An 8,740-nucleotide genomic window follows, 5' to 3' on the forward strand; every position below is an offset into this window, starting at 1 on the left:
ATGGTTTTTGTTCTTTGGTGTCTGCTGCCTGTTCCCTTCAACACCTCGTGTTTGCACAGGCTTGTGTGCTTCTTCTCTGTGGACTTTGTTGTTTCCAAGCTAGATGGCCGCTTGTTTGCCTACAGGCTTTTAAGACCCCAGACGCTATATCTTTTGATAGCCGGGCATCATCGGCATTCTTCACCACATTTTCTTATGCACACATCTGTCTTCAGCGATCATGTCGGGAAGGTAGATATCATGAAATGACCGTTCAGCTGAGCAAGGGGAGGAAGCATTTAAGAACTAGAGGAAGGTTGTGGGTTTAATTATTGCTATACTGAACCCTAAGTGACTCATCTCCCCACTACCCCTCTGCAAAGTATGTCCAGTTGTCTAGAGATGGGCATTGGGCCCCTATCAAGCGCCACCCTCATTGTTTACCTATCACCTCTTGGAAGTCATTGCTTTGATTGTAATTTATCTTCAGGATCATATCAGTGAGGCCATGTTCTATCACCTATTACAGTTCGTCCAAGAAATACTTCAAAATCTTAATCCCACTTTTAAAAATTTCCCCTGAAACATCTATTCTTATTGGTTGCAGTGGTTTTGACACCCATCAACAAGAAAGTTGGCTCATCTTTAATTTTTCAGGCAGATTTGTATAAGCTGAACCAATTGAGATGTCTCTGATGTTGGCGATTGCTTCTGCTGTTAGTGACTGGTCCTCTTTAATTAGGGTATGGGCAAGATTAATTATTTCCTCGCAAGTTGTTTTGAATGGTCTGCCATTGCAGGCTTTTAAGCTTCAACATCCCCTTGACTCTTCTTAAAACAGTTTGTATACTGCTGATAATACCTCTAGGGCATTGTCTCCATAAACTTTCAAGACTGATTATTTTTTCTTGCTTCAAGTTTAGAAATTTATGTTACTCTGATAGGGGCTATTTTCAAACTGATATCTTTCTTAGTGCCTCAAATTAGATCCTGCTCAAATATATAACAAATTAACATGAGTTTATATTGGTGTAAAAAAATTTTAAGTCCATGATTTTTTTTGATAATTCAAATTTTTCCTGAGCTTTGTGAAGACTACATTTATTTGGCATTTTCCCTGGCCTAAAAAGGCATATAATCTGATTTTGAAACCAATCGAATAGCTAAATTAACTTGTTTGGAAATACCTCACGAGTTAAGGGTAGAATTCATATTTTCTTAGAAAAAGAATGTGTCTTGGAGGAGATGAAACTGAAATTAGTCCCTGAGGATGAATAAACTTTAAATATATAATATATGAAAAAGGAGAGTATTGCAATCATATTAGTAAATAGTATAGCTAGTTTTACTACAAGAGTAAATCAGGGTGAAAGTAAAAAAAAATAAGGCTAAACGTATGTGTATATAATTCTCTGGATGATAGGGAACTAAGATACTTAATAAGACAGTGAGTAAAGAATATAATATTTTAGGAACATACATATTTATATAATAAATGTATTATATAAATGGATTGTAAATAAGAAGAAACTAGAAGCAGGACACCAACCAGTGCTTCTTATAAGAAAATTGTACAATTACAGAATTTTAAAAAATAAATCTTACTTTAAATCATTTGGAAAGAGTGATTGACCATAGTAGTGGAATTAATTCCATAGATCAAGCTGAGGGGAAGGTGAAAGATAAGATACCTCAAAAATATATTGAAGTGTGATGGGGATGGTTCAAGAACTAAATAAAATGTTAGCTATTTGACTCCACCTGGTGTTGCATCTGAATGAAGGTGTGGCAACCTGACTTTAAAAAAAAATCAGCCATTGAAAACTCTCTGTAGCACAGTTCTGATCTGATAGAGCTGGAATCTCAATGAATTGGAATTGATGGTATCTGGTTTAACTGGTAAATTTTATGAACTGTGGAAGATCAAACGATTGGTAAATTAAGAGAAAAGAGCTGGGAAGTATAGCTAGTTTGAGAAGTCGAAAAAGAACTAATATACTTATGTGGTTATAAATTAGGAGGGCCAGTGAATTGAGAGTCAGAATAATTTAGAGGCCGCTTTAAAAATGTTCATTCCTCCTATTCTGGTACTCAACCTTCAATTTCTCTGGGGAAAGTTGTGATTGTAAAACGTTATCCTTTTTTCTCCCCTCTCCTTGCTACTGATCCTCAAGCCCTCAGTTCCCAAAGGAGATCCATTACTATAAGCGTTTGGGAGGAGAGAATAAGGGGACTGAAGCTTAAGAGAAATTGATTCCAATAGACTATATTTCCCTTCTTTTCCTTTCTGTGACTGCCATCCCAATCCCTTCTTCCATTGACACCACTACTGTCAATATCAGAGACAAAACTGGAGCTTGAGAGAGATTTTTGTTACGAGAGCAGACTTGGGCATCTTCAAGCTATAGGATAAATTTGAATGGATAAGTTCAGATAAATTAGCATAGAACTGAGGCCCAAAACTTTATTAAATGTTAAGTTTGAATTTTAAACATTTGGTATATGAATTAAATTTCTCTTTAATTATGTATAAAGATCATACATTTTATGACCTATTATTATTTCTTTATCCCAATAAAACAAAAACCAAACCAAAGCCATTGCCATCAACTTGGCTTATAGTGACTCTCTATAGGACTTCTGAGACTAAGTCTATATAGGACTTCTGAGACTAGAGCAGACAATCTTTTCCCATGGTGGGTTTGAACCACCAACCTGAGGTTGGCAGCCCAATTTCTAAAATTTAAGGGACCGAATCTTGTTTTTGAAAACAATGAAGGTTGAATGTATCACTGAAGATATAGGTTCAATAAATGACAATGGAGATGGACATATCTGATCTTCTCTGGCTTCCCTATTGCCACAAGGAAGGAATTAGACAAGCCTCCATGGCCCATTCTTTCTTACCTATTCTCACACCAAGTGTTCCTCCCACGCCATTGTACATCTATGCTGGGTTCAATAATCTGTTGCTGTTACCACACAGAACTCAAATACAAAGTAGAGGAAGACATCAGTAAAAAGACATCAGAAAATATTAGAAGCCGAAACAATTTAAATGGGTCAAAAAGGAGATCAGTGTTAAGATGTTACTTTTTAACGTGACTAAATCTGTCATTTTATTACTTAGATCACACATGCTGTATTCTTCCATGTAGTCTTACTCGAAGCCTCATTTAGATGGCTGCTTGTTTGAGGACCAGCCTTTAAGTCCCAAGTCCCAAGATTAAGTCCCTTTAATCTTTCTGATAGCCGGGCTTCATCTGCTTTCTTCACCACACTTTGCTATAGCACCCATATCTTCTATAATCTCTTCATAAGGGCAAGTATGGAGTAGGGCCATCTCATAGGAACTAATTGTTCTTAGATTGATACTTGAATTAAGTGTAAGCCCAAAATCCATTCATATATCTATGGTTTATGTATATGCCTTGTATACTTTAGAGACATCATTATCATATTTTATGACAGAACATTATCAGTCATCCCCTTGGAGCATAAGTTAATCCTATTGATAAAAGAAATCACTGAGTCCATGCTGACTCATAGCAACCCTACAGGACAGTGTAGGACTGCATCTGTAGGTTTCTAAGACTGTAATTCTTTATAAGAGTAGGAAGCCTCCTCTTTCTTCCTCAGAGTTGCTGGTGTTTTGAACTGTTGACTGCACAGTTATGCAAACAGGGTTCCTCAATTCTGTTGATAGTGTCATTAATTTAGCCAGTGGTGTAGAATTTAAAACACTGTTGTAAAAATGAAATTAAGTATGTCTAGGACGACTTTTCAGACAGAAATATCTGAATTGCTGATGAGTGCTGATTGTACTGATTGTTGCCTAGTACTGATAAAGTCTTAAGTGGCTGGACACTATTTACATAAACCTTGGGCATTGATGATAGGGAAAAACTTTCAATAGCACTCATTCACAAAGGCAGATTCATGTCTAACAGACTAATATACGTCATAAGCAAGGAGATCATTAAAATAATAAATAAGTGATCACAGGCCACCATTGGTCTCAGGCTACCATCCAGAACAAATATATGATCACAGGGTATACCCTCAAAGCAAAGTCCAATTACCTACCAATTACATAACCTTGGGATAGCAGTTATCTACTTCTTCTTATACTAAGGTTTCTTAGCTTGAAGTCCAAGTGAGTACGCCCATTCCTTAAATCTGTTCCATGTGAATTTGAGATAAAATCTAACTTCTTAGTGGGTTTCCACATTGAATCATTCTATGGATGTTGTGTACCTTGAAAGGAGAGAAAAGTGCCAATAGTCCATAGCAGACTGCTTGGGTCACAGTGGGCTGGATAGAAACTAGGTCCAAAGTGTCCACTTAAGAAAATAGTGCTGTATGTATGCAGGGGCACCCCCCCCCCCAACTGGACTTGTGCTGGTCAGAGTAGAGCTTTCGTAGGATGCATTTTTCCCACCAGGCAAGCATGGAGTAACTTGCTCTAAGTTAGTGCACCCTGTGGCGTTGCCCCGGAAGGTTCTCTCTGGCCACAGTGAACTTTTTTGTAAAGCAGCTTTGCTCAAGCTTCGTGTTTTGTTTTGTTTAAAACAATCATTTTACTGAGGGATCATAAAATGCTTATCATAATCCATACATACATCCCTTGTGTTAAGCACATTTGTACATTTGTTGCCCTCATCATTCTCAAAACAGTGCTTTCTACTTGAGCCCTTGGTATCAGTTCCTCATTTTTCCGCTCCTTCCCCCGTCCCCCCTCCCTCATGAACCCTTGATAATTTGTAAATTATTATTTTGTCATATCTTACACTGTCCAACATCTCCTTTCACCCACTTTTCTGTTGTCCCCCAGAGAGGAGGTTATATGCAGATCCTTGTAATTGGTGCCTCCTTTCCACCCCATCTTCGCTACACACTCCCGGTATTGCCACTCTCACCATTGGTCCTGAGGGGTTCACCTGTCCTGTGTTTCCAGTTCCTATCTGTACCAGTGTACATCCTCTGGTCTAGCCGGATTTGTAAGGTAAAATTGGGATCATGATAGCTGGCGGGGGGGACGCATTTAAGAACTAGAGGAAAGTTGTATGTTTCATCATGATACACTGCACCCTGACTGGCTCGTCTCATCCCCGCGACCCTTCTGTAAGGGGATGTCCCGTTGCCCACAGATGGGCTTTGGATCCCCAATCTGAATTCCCCTTCATTCACAATGATAAGAATTTTTGTTCCTGGATGCCTGAAACCCCATCCCTTCCACACCTCATGATCACACAGGCTGGTGTGCTTCTTCCATGTGGGCTTAACTGGTTATCAGCTAGATGGCTGCTTGTTTACCTTCAAGCCTTTAAGACCCCAGACACTTTATCTTTTGATAGCTGGGCACCATCATCTTTCTTCACATTTGCTTATGCACCCATTTGTCTTCAGCGATCGTGTTGGGAAGGTGAGCATCATGGAATGCCAGTTTCATAGAACAAAGTGTTCTTGCATTGAGAGAGTAGAGTAGAGGCCCATTGTCCATCTACTACCTTAATACTAAACCTATAAATATATGCACATAAATCTATTTCCCCATCATCATAAATAAGTATATTTACATATGTACATACCTGCCTCTAGATCTCCATAAATGCCCCTTACCTCCTAGTTCTTTCCTTTATTTCCCTTTACTTTCCTCTTGTTCCACTATCATGCTCAACCTTCATTTGGGTTTCAGTATTTCCTCTCAGTTACATTGCCCTTGCTCAAACCCTACCAGGCCTCGTACACCCTCCTCACCACCAATTTTGGAGCCCTTGTTTTTCCCTTGTCCTTGAGTTTGTTAACACTACTTCCTTTCCCCCACCTCCCCCTCTCCCATGTCTCCCTGGAACTGTTGGTCCCATTGTTTTCTCCTCTAGATTGCTTATCCAGGTATGCTCCTTTCTTCATTAGCTTCATTTGTGTGTGTGTGTGTGGGGGGGGGGCGGTTTAGACCGCACTGCTTCCCCACCATGTAAACCCAGAAATGTCCTCTGTTGCAGTCTGCTCCAATAAGGGGAAAACCTCATTTTTTGTGATGGCTGATTTAAGCATGCCGTCCTTTGAAAGAACAGCTCTGAAGCGATCCAGACTTTTTTTAAAGGTCATTACTGGTGATGAGGCATGGTGCTATTCTTAGGACCCCCAAAGCAAACATCAATCCAGTCAGTGGAAGATGCCATCATTACCCCACCCCCAAAATGCTCATAAAGTGAAATCAAACATCAAGATGATGTTCATTTTTTTTAAACATGTGAGTCGGATAATGTATTTGGAGTTTGTTTCACCATGTTAGACTGTTAATCAAGCTTTCTATTTAAAGGTTCTGAAAAGACTGAACAGTGTGCAACAAAAAAGACCTGATTTATGGCAGATGTTGGACTGGTTTTGCCACCATGACAATGCACCTGCTTACACAACCATTTTGATTGGCCATTTTTTTGGCAAAAAACAGCATGCCTCTCTTGCCCTATGCACTTTACTCACCTGACCTTGCTCTATGTTCAGTTTCTTCTTGTTTACACAAATGAAGAGGGACATGAAAGGACAGCAATTTGATGACATAGAAGAGGTGAAGGAAAAAACGAGGGAGGTACTGTCAGCCATCCAAACAGATGAGCTTGAAAAATGTTTCGAAGAATAGAATCACAGATTTGACAAATGTAGGAAGGGCAATGGAGAGTATTTTGAAGGTGCTTAGGTTGTTTTGTAAAAAAATTTAAATACATAGCTTTGAAAAAAATCCATTTTTTTAGTATCTCTGCATATACTTCTCTTGGGTTCTATGTAAGTATTGTTAAGCATTCCTTCCCATCCCTACCCTTCCCAAGTAGGAGATTGTTCAACCTAGTTTACCCAGCAGCAGAAATGTAATCGCCTTTTCTGAGATATATTTGCTCCCTTCCCCCTAACTTAACTTTATTTTCCAATACGGTTCGTTTATCACACTGTAGAAGTTTACGTTGATTTGGAGTGACCGTAGCATACCGTTATATGGCAGCAACTGAATGATATCTTTCTCTCCCCGTCTTAAAAACTGACATGAGCTAAGGTGAGGACTTCTCTGATGAGGTAGTTTTTAAGATGCACATGGGGGGGGGGCAGGTAATTTATGGTTGATGGTCCCAGGCAGTCGCCCTACCTGATTGCTTGGGAGACTAGATTAGAAGATTACATGACCTTTGATGAGAAGCCTACCTTTGACTTATTGTTTATTCTTATATTAGTGGACTAATACAATATTTGTCCTTTTCTCATGAACTAACTTTGTAATGGCTAACTTAATGGTTTCCAGGCCCATCCAGGTGTTTCTTGGTCTTGTCACTGTTTTTTTTTTGGTTGCATAGTATTCTATGTATGGGCATTTGGGCTTATTCCTAGGTATTTCATCTTATGTGTAGCTCTTATAAATGATACTGTTTTCTTGATGTCTTCTTCCAAGCTCACATTGCTGGTATATAGGAATTCAATTGTTTTCTGCTTGTTGATCTTGTATTCTGATACTTTATTAAATCCCTCAATTGTTTACAACAGGGTTTTTTTGTGTGTGGAGTCCTGGGATTCTCTCTATATGTGTATACAATCACATTGTCTGCAAATAGTGAGATCTACATGTCTTCTTTGCTCAGTTGTATTCCCTTGATTTCTGTTTGTTTTCTGGCTAGGATTCCCAGTACAATGTTGAATAAGCGTAGTGGTAAAGGGCACCCGTGTCTAGTTCGTTTTTGCAGAGGAAACTTTTTTCAGTTTTTCCCTTTTGATTATGATATTGGCTTTGGGTTTTGAGTAGATGGCCCTTATCATGTTGAGGAGTTTCCCTTCTTTTCTTATTGAGTATTTTATTAGAGACGGGTGTTGGATATTCTGTTTATGTAGATTACTTTGATTGATTTCCAGATGTTGAACCATCACGAATCCCAATTGGTAATGATCAATTTTGTTTTTAGTATGTTGATTGATTCTATTGGCCAGACTTTCTATCTGAAATCTTGCATGTTCATAAAGCATATTGGTGTGTAATTTTCTGTCTATGTGATGGTGTCTTTGACTAGTTTGGGCATCAAGGTTATTTTAGATTCATAGAATGAGTTTGCAAGTTTTCTGTCCCTTTCTGTATTCTGGAACCTGAATGTTTTGTAGAATTCCCTGGGAAGCCATCTGATCCTGGGCTTTTCTTGGTGGGAAGTTTCTTATTTTGTTATGAATCTGTTAAGGTTTTCTATGTACGTCTGAGTTAGTTCAGTTCATGATGTGTTTCTAGGTATTTTTCCATTTCTTCTAAATCAGTGGTTGTCAACCTTCCGAATTCTGTCACCTTTTAATATAGTTCCTCATGTTGTGGTGACCCCCAACCATAAAATTATTTTTGTTGCTACTTCATAACTCTATTTTTGCTACTGTTTTGAATCGTAATATACATATCTGATATGCAGGATGTATTTCCACTGTTACAAATTGAACATAATTCAAGCATAGTGATTAATGACAGAATAATATGCACTTATATATTGTGAAATATTTATTTCTAATTACAAATAAATGAAATTTTGTCTTAAAGCATTGTAGCATGGGTAACAGTCTTCACTCCAGGTACTCATATGTGGGCATATCTGCATGAGTTTACTCCCTACCCTGAGGCAGCGGCGGCAAGTTGCAGTAGCCTTAGTTGAGAAGAGAAAAAGCCCCTGGGCAGCCCTCAGAGACCATAGGGGGTGGGGCGGACAGAGAGCAGAGATGTAAACAGAAGCAACAGTGTAGC

At 38.7% G+C, this 8,740-nt stretch overlaps 1 protein-coding gene across 1 annotated transcript in view; it reads left to right on the forward strand.

The window, feature by feature from the left end:
* The window catches only part of RPS6KA6 (ribosomal protein S6 kinase A6), a 198,090-nt gene that overhangs the window by 93,753 nt on the left and 95,597 nt on the right, over positions 1 to 8,740 (forward strand). The window lies entirely within an intron of this gene.

The sequence above is a fragment of the Echinops telfairi genome, unplaced genomic scaffold (assembly GCF_000313985.2).
Source record: "Echinops telfairi isolate 266 unplaced genomic scaffold, ASM31398v2 ScPeMD7_7419;HRSCAF=8457, whole genome shotgun sequence".
NCBI classification, from domain to species: domain Eukaryota; kingdom Metazoa; phylum Chordata; class Mammalia; order Afrosoricida; family Tenrecidae; genus Echinops; species Echinops telfairi.